Genomic DNA, 16754 nt, shown 5'->3' with positions numbered 1-16754 from the left:
GATGTGATAAAAAGAAGCACAACCGTGGTGAAAACATCCTGCAAATTCATAAGCTGTATTACTTGTGGGGTCAAAACCGTCCACAAAATACGGCCCAACCCTCTGTTCGCCTCCTCTGAGAGCATGTTTTACCACTGTGTTGGTGGTGTGGGACACGTATTGAAGCCATTCGATAGAGGCGTTAGAAAATGTCTTATTCTGCTCAACGTATGCCCCATCATACGTGAGAGCGAGCGTGTCTCTAGGCAGAAACAGCGTTTTATACACACCCATACTAAATGCAGCCAAGGTGGTATACGTGAATGGATCAACTTGTGTACAACCCAGTAGCGTGTCACGATATATGCTGCATGCTTTATGCAGGACATCAACATCGTTAACACAGTAACGCCTGAGTTCAGCCTGAAAATCAAAGGGATTCTGTGAGGCAACCTGGTACCATTCCATGAATCGCACCTTATCGCTTTCAGACATGTGCTCATAGCCGTAGAAGGAGGGGTCTGGGTACGGGCCCACATAATGCTCATTATCCCTCGTATTAAACCTGTGTGGGAAATGGCCCTTCTGCAGGTCTTGAAAACCTAAAGCAGAGGGTATTTTGGCAAGGCCCATGGGCAAAAAGCTGAACGAATCAATCCACCGCTGGTCATAGTCCCGGTCATGCATCAAAATCACACGGCTGCCGTTCATTATGACACTAGGTGTTATGCTCTGTCTGACAAAGTACTCCAGGAGTATGTAATTATCAAACCCAGATGCATTATGTGCTATGAAAGTGTACCCATGAAACCTTGGGCGTCTGTAATGCTGCACAAACGCCTCCACACACTTTAATGTATTAAATGTGAACTTATTGCCCTGCAGATCAGACGCACACACAAAGTTAGCCTCGTGTTTACCGCTGTGGTACCTCGTCTCAAAATCATATAAAATGTATTTATCGCTAGGCTTCTGTTTTTCAACAGGCTGTATGAAACACTGATGGTCGGAGTCTCCTGCTAATTTAGGTTCGCGGCAGTGCTCGCATCTAGGCTGCGCACATTTGTGTGGCAATTTCTTGGATTCTCTATATGTGTTGCCGCAGTGCATGCAATGTTTCATATTATCACAGGGAATCATGTTGTGTTTTAATTCAGGTAATTTGTGTTGCTGGTAACAGTGTTGTGACTTGCAGATGCGGTTACAGTCACTGAATTTCACTGTGGGACCCCTGTGGTGTTGACAGAGTGTGTAACAAGTGTTACATCTATGTTTACAGCTGTGGTGTAATGGTGTATTATATGTACTGTAACAGAAATTACACACATAGGACGCCCCCAAAAAAGCGGGCGGGTTTAAAATCAGGTGGTAATGTTGATTATGGAGATACATCATCAACGTGTTTGTGTTTGGCTCTTCATGTGTGAAAAAACATTCCAGGCGTTTACGCCCTTCTGTGTGGTAATAGATTACAATCTTAATGTTGAAGTGCTTCTCAAATTTGCTGACATCAGAGAATGATACTTGCTGTGTGTCGCATAGACCTACTTCAGCATGCATCTGTTTAGCTGTAGCAAGTTTTTCAAGCTCAGAGGATGTTGAGTTTAATGAATGTGCTATGCAAAGGGAGAAGCACAAATTGTTGTGTGTGTTGTTTGGTGTGTATAAATGTCTGCCTTTTTTTGAGAGAATCTCATCATAAGGTATGTGCGCCAGTCTTAAGCGAGCCCCGCCACTACTGTTCTGAGCTACCGTGACAATAAACTCTAATTCATCATCACCGATAGATTCACCATTACTTTGCATAACTTGTGCAATTTGATCGAGAAACAGCTCCGGAACATACCGATCATCAGCGTTTAAAACAGCCTGAACATCTGAAGCCAGCGAGGGGCCACGCAGGACCACGTTTAGAACACTGCCCTGTTGAGATCCAGCTACAGCTCTGTCTATCACATTGCCTAAGCACTCGCGCACTCGCGCAGGCACTTGTTCTGGGTGATCGAGACTTATACCCCTAAAATCAATGCGCTCACGCAATTCGCGAGCATTAAAATTAGGTATCTCTCTAATGTCTGGCTGAGAGCGCCTGCCAGACCCTGACTGCACAACGGGCTCGATTACTGCAGTATCTGGTTGTGAGAAATTTGCAATGATTGAGGGGGTGTGTGGTGTTGCACCATCAGCAGCGGCGCCCGGACACGCATGTGTAACAGAAGTATTAGTAGATGTGGTAACAGGCTCAATAGCAACAGCAGCAACAGCAATACGGTTAGCATCAGTAACAACAGCGGCCTGAGCAACAGCGGGTGTACAATCTGCATTGTTAACAACAATAGCCCCAGCAGCAATAGCAGGCGTAGGAACAGTCTGACAAGGATGTGTATCAGATGAGGCTGATGCAGGCACACTATTAAGTCTAGCTATAATATTGTCTAATTTGTTATCTGTTTCTTCAGCCCACTGCATAAAAGTCTCTAAGTCAAAACATCTAACAGGAGTGGAGGTTCCGTTATTATGTTTAAATAGTTTATTTGGAGGGTCCATGGTCTGGATTTTAAAAGTCAGGGACTTGAAATTTTGCTGCAGATGGTGTCTAATGTACTACACACTTTGTTTATGAATTTGGTAAACTGTTGCCTTTGTATCTGTGCCTCTTGGTGGTATTGTTTGAGGCTAGCTTCAATCAAACATAATTTATCAACTATTGAAGCTATATGACTCTGTTCAGCAGGCTGGGCGTCTGGAACCTTCATGTAAGCATCATACGGCGCTGATATTTGAGAGTCTGTTATGCCGTCTTCTTCAAAATCTATGTGTGAATCAACGCTATTTCTGGCACATTCTGGGGTGGTGGGTATATGAACTAGATCGAAATCTGATATACTATACTCAAAAACATCAGAGAAATCGCGAGGCAGCCACTCACTCGGTGTTGTTGCAGGGCCGCTGATGAAGATCGGTTCTGACTCTCCACTGTTGCATCGAAGCTCGGGTTTTGTTGTTCTGGGAGGTCGATACTCCTTAAACATTCCAAAACGTTTGGGATCGTCTGGTGTCCTGGTCATTATGTGGAGGGGTACTGTTTTGCAGTCTGTGAAGATAGACATGTGTTAAAACATTTATACATGTACCCATTTCAAACAGAATAAGCGTGTCTCCTCTCTATCTCTTTTATCTAATTTATATATGCCTATGCTTACCTTGTAGTGTGCGTTATTCGGACGGCCCTGGTTCTCCACACATACGGTTCTCTGGCGTGGCTCTGCATGTGTAAAACGGTCGGTTTTAGAACATTTGTAATTGTTTAAACCCCTTTAAAAAAAAAAAAAAAAAATATCCCGTTGTATACACACCTGATGTAAAGTTGGGCTCTGTGGTCAGGGCATCTGAATGTTTTCCTGCTCAGTTTGTTAACCCTGGAACAAATCAAAGAAAAACGTTGTTATTACATAATTTAAAACAATCGCAACTTTAAAACATACATACGTTTAAAAATCGCGTAGTTCTGTACACACCTTGTGCCTGTTAGAGAACTAGTTCCAGCTGTAAAAGCGCCCGCTTTCTAAAGAAAAGGGTCCTGTGCCGTTCTCCCGAACTCCTAAAAATTAAGCTTTTGTTTTAGGAAAAAATGTTTAAATATCCTATAATATGTTAACATAACACCTTTAAAAATACAATAATAGGTTTTGTTTTACTTACCGTTTACGATGTCCATGTTATGAAGAACGATGTTAGTTTTGATGATCTCAAAGAAAATGGTGTGCTCCGCAGCAATCTTGACGGGTAAATGGCTAAGGGTTTCGGACTCTGAGCTTGTTTTATATAGGATGGGCGTTTCCAAAAAGAAAGGTATGTCTCCAATCAATTTAAATGAGACCCTTTAGGGCTTTTTGTCTTCTCAAGGAATTACAAACGAGCCGATACTTCAGACAATAGGCGGGTTCCCGCCCGACTGCTACACCTCATGGGGCTTTTTACCTATTCCTAAGGAATTACAAAAGAGCTGATACCAGCCACTTTAAACAATAGGCGGGTCCCGGCTCGCGTGGTACACCTGTCGGCTTTTACCTTTTCCGAAGGAATCACAACAATTAAATGATACCCTCAGTGGGCTTTTGCAATCCTGAACAATTTCAAACAATTAATCGGCTGTTGAAAAAGACGGAGCGGGTCTGTGCGACTGGTTTAGAAGTATCACTGCAGCGTTTATTTTCTAAAGGGCTGAATGTTATTTGCAACCATCTGTTGTGTTAAAACTACTCTGAAACCATGAAACCCCTTGAAATCCCGATTTTAAATAAGATGATTGCATCAACCCGTGAAAGAAACCCCAGTACATGCGTAAAACTAGTTAGATTAAAACTAGTGGTTTGATTAAATGAAACGCTTGTGAACAAGCTGAAATTACCCGTACAGAAGAAATTCCGTTTATGCTGTTTTTAAAATAAAAGGCATGGATCACTGCATGAGGAGACATTGTCAGAATCACAAAATTAGTGTGATTAAAACAGTATTACCAATACTTTTGACTAGATGTAAATAAAAAGCATTCGGGCTTTGTTAAGGAGCACTGTGAAGCTAAACAGCTTCCACCCCTACACGCAAAAACAAAGAATTGCTCTTAAGGACACATATGTCTGCATAAATGAATGTTGAGACATGCCAAAGTGACAAAAAATAGTTTAATTAAAAACCCTATGGTTTGATTAAATTAAGTTAAAAACACATGAACTCGCATAACCCCAGGACCTGAAGGCGCATGCGCACACGCACGAAACCGGTTTGGTTGGCCGCCATTTTGAACTAGTGCCATCTTATTACTACTTGCCAACACAGAGCAGAGCAGCTACCTGAATGTTACTCCCACAGAGGTCAGTTATCCTGTGAATAATTTTACTTCTTCTTCACTGCATACGACTGTGGATACTGTGGCTCCTCTGAAAAAGAAAGCCTCAAATCAGAAGCTAAGTCATAAGGTGGAGAGGAAATAGTGTCTCACTAATTTAGAAGATCATCATTTAGCCTGGAGAAATAGCTTGTTGCTTTATGGGTTAGGCTTACAAATCCAATCCAATCCAACTTTATTCATATAGCACTTTTAAAAACAACAAAGTTGACCAAAGTGCTTTCCAATAATAAAACAGAGATAGCAGTTAAAAACCATACATTAAGCATACAATGAAATCAATAAACAAAATATATATAATTGAAAAAGAAGATAAAAATAAATCAGTGTATATATTAAATATCAAAACATGAGTAAAATAAACAATAAGATATACAACGAATAAGATTAACAAAGTAAAAAGATTAAGAATGACCAACAGCTGACTAAAAACTGACTACAAACTGACTCTGATAATACTCCTAGAAAGCCTTTGAAAAAAAGTGTGTTTTTAAAAGTGATTTAAACATTTCAAGTGTTGGGGCCAACCTAATATGGAGGGGCAGTTTGTTCCATAGTTTGGGGGCCACAACAGCGAAAGCTCGGTCCCCTCGGTGTTTCAGTCTCGACATGGGGACAGCAAGGAGTGACTGGTCAGATGATCTGAGAGACCTTTGTGGAGTGTATCGGTGTAGAAGGTCTGACAGATAAGAAGGAGCCAGGCCATTTAAGACTTTAAAAGCAAGCAATAAAATTTTAAAATGAATTCTAAAATGGACAGGCAACCAGTGTAAGGAGGCAAGAACAGGGGTAATGTGCTCATGTTTGCGGGTCCCTGTCAACAGGCAAGCAACAGCATTCTGGACCATTTGCAAGCGTGATAGTGAAGCCTGATCAATACCAATATAAAGTCCATTACAATAATCAAGGCGAGTGGTCACAAATGCATGCAAAACTCTCTCCAAGTCACAAAAAGAAATAAAAGGTTTTACTTTAGAGAGTTGCCTCAACTGAAAAAAGCTTTTCTTCACCACTGTATTTACTTGTTTGTCCATTTTAAGAGCTGTGTCAAATTTTACTCCAAGGTTGGTGGCAATTGATTTGACACACGATGTAAGAGGACCCAAGTCAGATGGAGGGACACCAGGTCCATTCGGCCCAAATATAATGACTTCAGTCTTCTTTTCATTAAAGTTTAAAAAATTCAGAGCCAGCCATGCTCTGATATCCTTAAGACATTCTAAAATAGGCCTGAGGGGGTTAAGGTCATTGTGTTTCAGCGGTAGATAAATTTGACAATCATCTGCATAAAAATGAAATGAGACTTTATGTTTTTTAATAATATGGCCAAGGGGAAGTAAATAAATACTAAAAAGAAGGGGCCCAAGGATGGATCCTTGAGGTACACTACATGGGAGGGGGGCAGAAGATGAATGAAATTTACCAAGTGAGACAGAAAAAGTTCTATCAGAGAGGTATGACTTAAACCACTCCAAGGCAGTGCCTCTAATTCCAACATGATGTTCTAGACGATAAATCAAAATATTATGATCTACTGTATCAAAAGCTGCTGTGAGATCCAAAAGCACAAGTAAGACAGACTTCCCAGAGTCAGCAGTTAGTAAGATATCATTAAAAACTCTCAAAAGTGCAGTCTCTGTGCTGTGAAGTGCTTTAAAACCAGATTGAAATACCTCAAAAATGTTTTGACTCTCTAAAAAAGTCTGCAGCTGTGAGCACACTTCTTTTTCTAAAATTTTAGAAACAAAAGGAAGCTTTGAAATAGGTCTGAAATTACTCAACAAAGAGGCATCCAAGCCAGGGCGTTTCAGCAGAGGCTGGACCACTGCCTGTTTAAAAATTACAGGTACATGGCCTAAAGTCAGGCTGCTGTTTATAAGCCTTTGAATATAAGGTCCAATAGTGGGTTAAGAACAGAGCTTAAAATACTAAATAAGACACGGGGGCTTATGCCAGTTGTCATTAATAACACCTGCAAAATAGGCGGATTTCTGGTTCTTAACAATTTTCTGATATTTATGCCAGCTATCTCTTAAGATATCATAAGACACTTGTAGCTTGTCTTTTTCCCATTTGCGTTCTGCTTTTCTGCACTCTCTTCGAGCAGCCCGAGTGATGTCGTTCAGCCATGGCTCAGACTTCAATTTAGGCCGCCTGACCTTCAGAGGAGCAACAGTATCCAGAATGATTTGACAAGTAGATAAAAATTTTGCATTCAGCTCCTCAGCTCCACAGGTTGAGAGCTCTGAATCAACATTAAAGGCCTTATTAAAGGTGGTAGAAAGGCTTTCAAATGATTTGGATGTGGCTTCTTTTCATTTGCTCCCTGTTAAATCCAGAATCAAATTTAAAATCTTGCTCCTCGCATACAAGGACTTGAATAATCAGGCCCCATCTTATCTTAACAACCCTATAGTATAACAGTATTACACCAATAGAGCACTTCACTCTAAGACTGCAGGCTTATTTGTGGTTCCTATTTTTATTATTAATAGAATTTAGGATAGGATTTCAAAATAGACGTAGAATTCAACTTTCTGGCCTCTCTTCTGTGAAACCAGCTTCAGGTTTTAATTCCTCACTCCATTCAATTATTAGTTATTATTAATCACTGGCTCTGTTCCACAGCATGTCTTTGTCCTGTCTTCACCCCTTCATCCCCAACCGGCCCTCCCTGGTTCTGCTGGATGTTTTTTCCTCTTTTTCCTTCCCACTGTCACCAAAGTGCTTGCTCATGGAGGGTCATATGATTGTTGGGGTTTCTGTTTTCTTTTATATATATATATATATATATATATATATATATATATATATATATATATATATATATATATATACACATCTGGTTGACCACATCTGGTTGATATTTAACTTAACATTTTTAAGATTTTTTGATTACAAAATTGTGTCTAGTTGATAGACGCTGATTTGCTGTGTTCTCTGCATGTGAATTTGTTTAAAATACTTTCTATATGGAAAGAAATTTGTCTCAAAAAGGTCACAAATGTGTATCAAATGATCCACAAATGACAACTAAGATTTGCATGTAATTTTGTGTCTTGATATAAAACACTGTTCCCCCAGAACCATTGTGCTACCATGGTGCTACATACAAGAGAATAGATTAACACTATAAACCATAGATATTATAAATTAATATAGCATTAATACAAATTAATACTATAGATAGATAGATAGATAGATAGATAGATAGATAGATAGATAGATAGATAGATAGATAGATAGATAGATAGATAGATATAAAAAATAATGGTTTCTAATAGTTAGACAGTCCAGTCTCTAAATTTTCTGTGGGTGTACTGTTTATTTTTATGTGTGTTTCCAGTTCCTGAGTATTGAGCTGTCTGATAGGGGGGAGAAACTGTTAAGCAAGCAAAGAAGACCCAAATAATACTTCAATACCTCTTTCTTATTCAAAAGAGTATGAAAGTATGATTCTCCTGGGTGTGATGATGACACTGGCATAGTTAAACATGGAGCCCAAGGCTGTCTACACGCCGCAAAGAGCAAAGAGGTGGAGGTGCTACTGACATGGTGAGCTTAGTTTGAGTGAAAAAAAACCCCCAAATGTGTTTCTAGCATCCAAAATAACAGCACGTGTTCCTGTAATCACCATTCAAATGTTTACTGGGAAAAAAACTAGTGGGAGTCCTTCATCAAAGCACCTGATCAGCAAACTTTGTAGCTGCTCCATCCAATGCCTTTGTTTTACAGAAAGAAACCTCACATATGAACTGTTGCATTAGTCTGATATTAGACTGGTTAAATAGAAAAGGGAAATAATATCAAATATTGTTTTAATTAAACAGCATAATAATATTTAAAAATATAATTTTTTTTAAAGACAGTAAAAAAATGTACATGGGCCATTAAGCTCTGGGCCTCTGACCTGAGGGTTATTAGGTTGGAGACTGAATTATTATTAATATTACTGAATGCCTACACCATCATAATGTCTGTTTTCAGCAGCACAAAAATTTTAAGACAATGTTTCCTTTAAAAAAACGTAATATTAATATGGGACATATATACAATCAAATGGTTCAGTTGTTTTTAGTTTAGTTGTTAGTTGTTTGAAGTTAAACTTTAAAACACTGCAATTTCTAAAAAGGAAACTAATGAGCAATTGATTCTGAGAGACCCGTTTTTTTTGTCTTTGAATATTTATTATTGCTCATTAAGACAAAAGTACTTCTTATCCGATTACTCAATTAATCAATGGAATAATCAATAAATTACTTAATTACTTAAATAATAGCTGCAGCCCTAGTTCACTTACTACCCATTTCATTGTTAGTTTAGTGCAGTCAGGCTGCAGCCTCTGTTTCTACATGCTCATGTTTCTACAGTAGAATCACTGTGGCGATCACTTTGAAATGTCTTTGTACTGGTTGTCATCTTTGCTTTTTGTTGTCAGTTTTGTGTTCATACCAAAGCACTAAGAGAAACATCATGTATGTTTTCTCATTAGGATAAAGATTTTGGTTAGTGTGTAGCCTCAGGTTATATTGTTAAATGGTACTTATGAGACAATGCCTTTCAGCTGTTTTACAGTAAGATGAAAGTAATGTAATGAGTAATACAATGAACTTCTTTCTCCTGTGAGTAATTAAGTAACATGCTGCATTATTGTCAGGAGTTTTCCTGCAGTGCAACTCAGGTCGGAATAAATGACACTCAGATAGGTTTGCAAGTTTAACGTGCACACGGGTGAGAGCTCAACGGAGACTCACACCCTGCAATAGTTGTCATCCTTTATTTATACTCAAGCATGTTCTTCTCAGAGACGTACAGGAAGAGATAAATTAGAACTGTGCTGCGTGCAGGCTTCCTCTTGAACTTGTACAGAGCGTAACTTCTCTATTTAAGCTGAATACTAAAAGAGCAAACACATCTAGATAATGAAATGTACTTTTAAGCATAAACATAATAAAATCTTTTGACATTCCCTCCTGTTGTTTGATCTTTTCTTCTATATATATACATAGCAACTCACTAACATTGTATCAGTCTATGACCACTTGTAAACATTTTTAGCCAAGACATCATAAAATAGTGGGTTTTGTGAGTATGTTATGTAAGCATGAATTGAAGCAGTTACCATTTTTGATACCATGTTCTTCAAACAAGGTATGACACATGAAGTGTAAAGACACAATAACAGTAGTAGAACACCAACAAAAACAAGTCCTTTAATCAGCAGGGACTTCCAAGAGCCACTTAAAAGCCACGTAAGCCAGTCTTCTGTGTTTGCGGCATAGTCTTGTTGTTGTGCATCCCGAAGTCGTCTGAGTATTTTCAGAGCATCAGTCATGTTGGATGAGTGTACATTATCTGGAATGTATGTGCAGCATGTGTTGTTAAAGAGGACACATAGTCCTCCTTTCTCGGCGAGAATCATGTCCAACGCTACCCTGTGTTGCATTACTGCAATGCGCAGAGCATCAATTTCTTGATTCTGTTCGTCGTTGATCTTACATGAAGCATTCAGAAAAAGTCCAAAACGGTAGTTTAGAGTCTCTATTCTTAAAGCGTGTTTCCCTACCCCCACCCATGGGAAGAGTGCGTGAGCAACCTTTTGTCTTTCAGTCCAAAGTTTAAATTCCTCTGGGACATCGGAGCCCCACATGGAATCATGCTGCTTGAGGTCTGGGGTGCTTCGTCTTTTCCTTATAGTTGACGTGGCGTCCATGGTTATCTTGAAAGTGTGGTCAGATATGAAAATGGGAGCGCACTGACCTGTCCAATTCCTAGGAAGGATAAAATAGGCTCGTTGGCCACAGAGCCAGGCCATTCCTTGCACCCAATAGGTGCCATTCGAGATGTTGCTGCTCTTCACTGGTCCTCCAGGAGCGTGTGTCTGTACTGCTTTGCAGTTGGTGGTGTTTCCCATTGGCGTGGATCCGTTCTCTTGGCGGTAGCATAGGCTGTGGCTCAAATTCCCATTATTTTTGAGAAAGACTGGGAATGATCTAGCCTTACTCCTGTGCTTCACTTTCAGGTCAACCCAGAACCATTCGTCACATGTGCCATTTCATAGTCCTATCTGGAGAGGTTCCTCATGGTTGATCACAATACCCAAGGCTGGCGTAACTTGCGGCACACTTTGCCTGAATTATGTCCATTGCCTTCGCGTACAAGGTGGCGTATTGTGTCGTTGGGGGCATATAGGAGCAAACATAGCAGTCTTTCTTGGGTGTGCTGTCATGTATATATCGATACCATGCGTTGTTCATCCATGGGTGAATGTGGTCTTGTGTCATGTCACAAAGATGTGAGTTGTCATGTGTCCATCTTGTCTGCAAGTGGTGTTGTTCATCTTCTTTCTTTCGGGTGAGTGTTAATAAACTCACCAGGAGTGCAACATTAGCCACTAGGAGGACGAGCGTCTTCATGATGACCAGACACACCTGTGACCTCTGATGAGTAGACTACCGGCAAGAAGTAGAGGGCGGGGTGTACCCGATCAGCCCTCCCTTCACCAATAGATCACCAGGAGTTAGGGGTGTCGGTGTCTAAACGTCTAGGTTGTCACTCACTTTTTTGCAGTGGCTTTGATGAATCCAGGACGGTCTTTCTGCTATTTTGCAGGCAGTTGGTGTGGTGAGTAGCACTTGATAAGGACCTTCCCACCTGGGTGAACTCCAATTTTTCCTTTGGAGTACTTTGATCAGGATCCAATCACCTGGTTTCAACCTGCAAGACACTGGGGAGATATCATTTGGCAGTTGGTTGTTTAGAACAATCTCTATTTTCAAGTAATTTAGTCATCCATTCGGCTAGTGTAGTTTCTCTCATTGATTTATCTATGGGCTCACTTGTGATTGGTAGTGGAAATGGTCTACCGTGAATGATTTCAAAAGGTGTGAGTTTCTGAGAACTTGTGTCAGTCTCATCCACATTTTTACCAGGCCTATACACTCAGGCCATGGTCTCCCTGTTTCTTCCATGCATTTTCTCAGTCTCTGTTTTATTGTGCCGTTAGTTCTTTCCACTAGTCCGGCACTTTGTGGGTGGTAAGCACAGTGGTGTTTGATGCTAAATCCTAGTGCTTCAGAGACCTTACTGATTACTTCATTAACAAAATGTGTCCCATTGTCTGATCTTATCAGAGTGGGGATGCCATATGTTGGAATGAAACGGTTGCACAAACATTTTGCTACTGAGATGGCGCCTGCTTTTTTTACTGGATAGATTTCTGGTCATTTTGAGAATACGTCTATGATCACTAGAGCGTATTTTGAGCCTTGGCATTCATTTAGCTCAATAAAATCCATGTGGATTATATGAAAAGGACCTCTTCTCGGTCTGAGGTTTCCCTGTGCATTATGTTTTTGGCAAATCATGCATGTTCTGACAAATACTTTTGCTGAAGTTTTGAAATTTTGAGTGTAGACATGTTTAGAGATTATATCTACCATCCCTCCCTCCTGTTTTGTGTAGGGATTTTGGTAGTATTGGTTTGCCATTACAAGTCATCAAATCATTTTCTAGCTGTGCTCCACATTTTAACCATGTCTTTTGTTCTGCGGTTGGTGCGGCTTTTTGTTCGTTTTTAAGCACATCAAGTGGTATTTGCATTGAGGAGTCAGACATTAATGTGTCTATAGTTTGTTGTGCTGCTGCTTTTGCGGCTTGATCTGCAAAGTTACTGCCTTTAGTGACCTCTGAGTTGTCTTTCTGGTGTGCAGCACATTTACATAATGCTAACTGTCTTGGCAATATTATCACTTCCAACAGTGCCTTTAAAAGATTTCCATGTTGCACTGGGTTGCCAGTAGAAGTAACCATTCCTCTATTCTGCCAAATTTTTGCAAAATGATGTACAGCTGCAAAGACATACTGGCTGTCAGTGTATATGTTTGTCTTGTCCTTCATGCAGTTGACAGGCACGTATAACAGCTGTAAGTTCTGCGCTCTGTGCAGAGTGTGAGGAAGTTAGTGCTTTTGCTTCTAAAATTGTGTCTACTGTGGTTACCGCATAACCTACACAGTTCCGCCCAAGGCTATTTTTGGACGCTGAACCGTCTACAAAGATTTTAACGAAACCAGCCTGTGGGGTGCTGTAAAGGTCAGCGCGTGGTTTTGTTTCCTCATCTGGCTTCTTTATACAGCAGTGTGCGTCACCATCTTGCGAAGTAGGGAGAAGTGTGCTGGGGTTTAACTGTCCACACTTCTCAATTCTGATGTGTGACTGTGAAAGCAAAATGCCTACATAGGAAAGTTGTCTTGCATGTGTCAAACTTCTAAGTTGGGAAAAACTTTGCATTGCTTACAGTTCATAGCTCACAGCTCTAAAACTAGGCATCAACAAATCATATGCCTAATCATTATGTGTCACTGTGATCCACAAGTATGATCACAAATATTTTCAAACCAACAAAACAAACAAACAAAAACAAAACAAATTGCCTATGGCATCAAGGCTTTGCGTCCATATTAATTGAGTGTAAGCTGCTTTCTTCATTGCAAGTGTTTGTTACAATAAGGTTTAATTCATGCATCTTATCACTGAGTTCTAAATTCAAACTATCTCACTTCTGACTCTTTCCAAAAATAATTTCACATATAACAATTTGTGTATGTGTTGTCTATTCATTAATATAGTTGTCAATTATTTCTGTCATTATTTTTACCTTCTTTTGTTTATGACATGGCGGACATCTCTAAACAATCATGAGTTCAGCCTTCAATTTCAACCCAATTATACCCTGTATTCTCGCACTCGAACTTGTCCTGCTTCACCTCCCATCAGTCCTCGTCCCTCTTTTCACAGTGTCCTTGTGTGGCCTTCAAAGCTCCAACAAACACAGTCTGCAAAATATCATGTTCAGTGCCTTTTTCTCAGGGTCGAGGACAAATTGGGAGGTCAAGCTATAAAATTTTAGCCAAAAAGTGGCTTATTTTCCCAATTAATCTATGCTTTTGTCGCTGTACTCAAGGTTCCAGGTTGAGAGAAATCCACCTGTATTGACACACTAAAGCATATAATTAATATCATTTTCATTACTTTTCTTAAAACATTCATTCGCTTCATCTTCTTAGAGTTTAACTCGTCTGTTTCTCTCTGTGAGCTGTCTTTACACACCACAGGCAAACATATTTCCTGTTTCTGCAGACTAATCGAACTCTTTTGTTTTTCTTTGTATTCATAGTCTATAAACCCTCTTTCATTCTACTAAACCTTGATCTAAAACCAATACACCGTTATGTCACACTTCTAAATAGAGCCCTTTCAGACATCAGGAATCACACACACACACTGCCTTTTCTGTCAAACTTCCACTTGTTCACTCACTCTACTATGAACCTTTGTAGTGTTATTATTACTTATTTTTTTATTATTTTTGTACAAATCACACCCAATCACTCAAAACCTACTACTCACAGCATTCACACAGTTAAAATCACTCAAAATATGCTTTCATACGAGTATTTCAGACATGCTTTTCATAATCAGAAAGAGCAAGTCAAAGAAAAACAACTGAAACCTCTAATCATTCTCACAGCACACACATAAACTGGAGAAAAAACTAAAACACACCGGCATTTATTGCTCAAGAGAGGTTACTACTGAAAGATATATAGTGGTCACTTACTATACATCCACAGTAATGAATTCAAACTCTATTTATACAATTGTAGTGAGCAAAACCAGCATCTCAGTCACAGGCATTTAGCAACATTTGCAAACAATAGTTATAAAGCTCAATAACACTCTAAACCGAAAGCAACAATCTCCATGCGCGTCACCGCTCCTCATTAGCTTGGTAGTGTCCACATATTTAATTCAGCTTCTCAATCTTGTAGCTTTAGCTGTTGTATACAGGGTTTGGCTCATTAGTTGTTAGTATAGGTTTGCTCTTCATCTTAACAAAGTCTCATCTAAGATGACAGGTTTACAAGCAGGTCAAGTGTCTCTATGCACTTGATTAGATTTGGTATTTTCTTTATTTTCTTCATCTCACATATCATTGTACTGAGTTTGAGCAAACCTTAAGCTTGATTTAGACTACTTTTAACAATCATCCACCTCACATCATAACTGACTGAGGTGCCTCTTCTTATTAATAGTATGTCATTATTAATGTTATCATTGTATTGTTTTTCCTTTTTTATAACAGCAATAGTGTATTACAATACACTACTTTACTACTAATATACAATAGTTTATTATTTTATATTTTATTATGTATCCATCGTGGGCCTGTGTGAATCTGCAGCTTCACACCTTCCCAAGCTGGAGACATTTGCTTTTCTTGGCTGAACAATGACACAGCCTTAATATACCTTATGCATTTCTCTTTTTTATTTGATATATTTTCGTGTGAATTATCTGGTTTCATGCATTCTATTCATTCTAGGCACGGTCGTCATGCCAACCATGTTTCATTGTTAATACCAGTTTACAGGTTGTTATCCTTCCTATTATTAGTTTGAATACATTAGATAAGCTCTAATTTAATTTAACCTTTTGTTTATTCCACTTCATTCCTCTTTCCATGCTTTAAAATATTACAACTCTTGTGTACGCTTCGTTTTCTTTTTAGCATCCTTTTCAGTATTTATTTCTGCTTGGAGGGTTTCTTTTAATTTAGTCAATGCGGAGGGGCTACATTTTCCCTCATCTGCATGCACTAATTTGTCCGGCGCCTGGACATTTTTTCTCTAACCACTGCTCGTCAGCAGTGAGTTTTGAAGCTACACAACTGCGGCACCTTCTCTGGCACGAGAATCGAGAGAGGTAGTTGACACAGCCTTCTACTTTCAAGCTATTCTTGAAAGCAGTGTCAGCTTTACGTGATGAAACACGACCTTTTTCTCTTTTCACCAGTACTTGGGTGGCCTACAGTAAACAAATTAGTGGAATAGTTCAGCCTCCTTATTGTGCTGTAAAATCAACTTATTCCACCAACAAAAATAAAACAATAAATACCTTTATACGCGCGCTAACTTTACCCACTACAGGGGAGCTACCAGTCCCTCGGACGAGCTCTATTTTATTTTAAAATGCTACCAGCCCCTCTCGGGCGAGCCTATACGATTTTTCGCAACGTGTTTCAGAGTGTCAATATTCACCTGTTTGCTGATTAATTGCCGGGTTGTCAGGTCCCCCTCATCGACCCCCACCGTCGTGGACCACTTTTAAGAATGCTGGCCAGAACCCGAATTCACGTCTCTGGTCTTTATCCTCTTCCTGGAGAGGAGCTGTCAACAGACTTCAGTGCGGGCTTCTCACGACGTCAGGACTCGATGAGGCTTTCCTGTGGGGTCACACAAAAGTGTTATGTCCCATCCGGCTCGAAGGACCAAGAAATGTCAGGAGTTTTCCTGCAGTGCAACTCAGGTCGGAATAAATGACACTCAGACAGGTTTGCAAGTTTAACGTGCACACGGGTGAGAGCTCAACGGAGACTCACACCCTGCAATAGTTGTCATCCTTTATTTATACTCAAGCATGTTCTTCTCAGAGACGTACAGGAAGAGATAAAATAGAACTGTGCTGCGTGCAGGCTTCCTGTTGAACTTGTACAGAGCGTAACTTCTCTATTTAAGCTGAATACTAAAAGAGCAAACACATCTAGATAATGAAATGTACTTTTAAGCATAAACATAATAAAATCTTTTGACAATTATTTTTAAGAAAAGCAATATGTGGGGACAGATGTCTAAAGAGGTATGATTTGAGCTGGGAGACATGGAAAACCTTGTGTATGTGCATATTGCAGGGTAACTTCAGGTGAGCAGAGACAGGATTAATCATGGCCTCGATTTCAAAGGGACCAATAAAGTTCGGGGCTAGTATCTTGATTTGGTGACAGCTGCGCTCATCTGCGCAGCTGTC

At 39.7% G+C, this 16754-nt stretch overlaps 1 protein-coding gene across 1 annotated transcript in view; it reads left to right on the top strand.

The window, feature by feature from the left end:
* Window positions 1–16754, top strand: part of gabrr2a (gamma-aminobutyric acid type A receptor subunit rho2a) — a 74419-nt gene that overhangs the window by 29046 nt on the left and 28619 nt on the right. The gene's annotated exons all lie outside the window — the stretch shown is intronic.

This window comes from Oreochromis aureus, linkage group 19 (genome assembly GCF_013358895.1).
Source record: "Oreochromis aureus strain Israel breed Guangdong linkage group 19, ZZ_aureus, whole genome shotgun sequence".
Classification (NCBI taxonomy): domain Eukaryota; kingdom Metazoa; phylum Chordata; class Actinopteri; order Cichliformes; family Cichlidae; genus Oreochromis; species Oreochromis aureus.
The sequence above is the reverse complement of the archived record's forward strand: the minus strand, read 5'-3'. Positions and strand labels throughout refer to the sequence as shown.